The sequence below is a fragment of the Polypterus senegalus genome, chromosome 3 (assembly GCF_016835505.1).
Source record: "Polypterus senegalus isolate Bchr_013 chromosome 3, ASM1683550v1, whole genome shotgun sequence".
In the NCBI taxonomy this organism is placed as follows: Eukaryota; Metazoa; Chordata; class Cladistia; order Polypteriformes; family Polypteridae; genus Polypterus; species Polypterus senegalus.
Window position 1 is genome coordinate 300,501,019 of NC_053156.1, and position 1,051 is coordinate 300,502,069.

A 1,051-nucleotide genomic window follows, 5' to 3' on the forward strand; every position below is an offset into this window, starting at 1 on the left:
TCTCAGGATCTCTAAACTCTTGGGTGTGTTATGCACTTTTATATATTTAGATTATGCAAATACATCAATTATGAAATAAAATGATCTCATTAATGTAGATTGGTTTGTAAAATGGGTATATAACAAATCATTTGGCTCTTTATCAGTAATACACAAAATTTGACTATTAAGGACCTAAATGTAGTTTTATTAAGCCACGTGTTTATTACAGCAGTTTTACAAAAGAGAATAAATTATGCACTTTAAAGTGCAGAGGTGGCTTTTACTTCTGAAATGACAGAGACCTAAGAAACAGTAAAATAAGTCAAGAAGTCTAAATAAAGCAGTTAGTATGAGCTCAGGCTGTCAAATTTTTCAAACGAGTAGTGGGCCTGACTGGAATGGGAGCCGAATGTCCTGACCGGTCTCAAGTGGAATAAACATCTGGCAGCACTTTTTGTGGTGTTCCATGAATAGCAAGAGACTTGTCCTGCTTGTGTGACCAGTACAGGGGTGTTTCAGCAACCCCCAGACACAACCACAGTGGCACAAGTCCCAGATTCAAATAAAAGGTTTACTGTAAAAATTACCCTAACAAAAGGCTTCTTTGTAATAATAGAGAGCTTACAGAGAAGCACTAACTGCTGCTAAGAACACCCACTATGGCAGAATAATAGAAAGTGGCCACGATAACCCAAGGGTTTTGTTTTCTGTAGTTAATAAGCTACTCGAACCTGCATCTGGCCCAACTACCACTTCTACTGAAGTCTGTGAGAATTTCCTCCACTTTTTCCATAACAAAATTAAAGATCTAAATAATTCAACTAACATAAATACATCATCTGTTTATATCTCTCCCTGTTTTCCCACTCCATCCAGCTCCTTCTCTAAGTTCTCACCAGTCACATCTGCGTTTGTTAATAACCTGCTTTGTAAGATGAGGCCAACTACTTGTGTACTGGACCCCATCCCCAGCACACTACTTAAATCCTGCCTTCATGCCATAACCCCGACTGTTACAACAATAATAAACTCATCCCTTGACACTGGCTCTGTGCCGCTCACTTTTAAA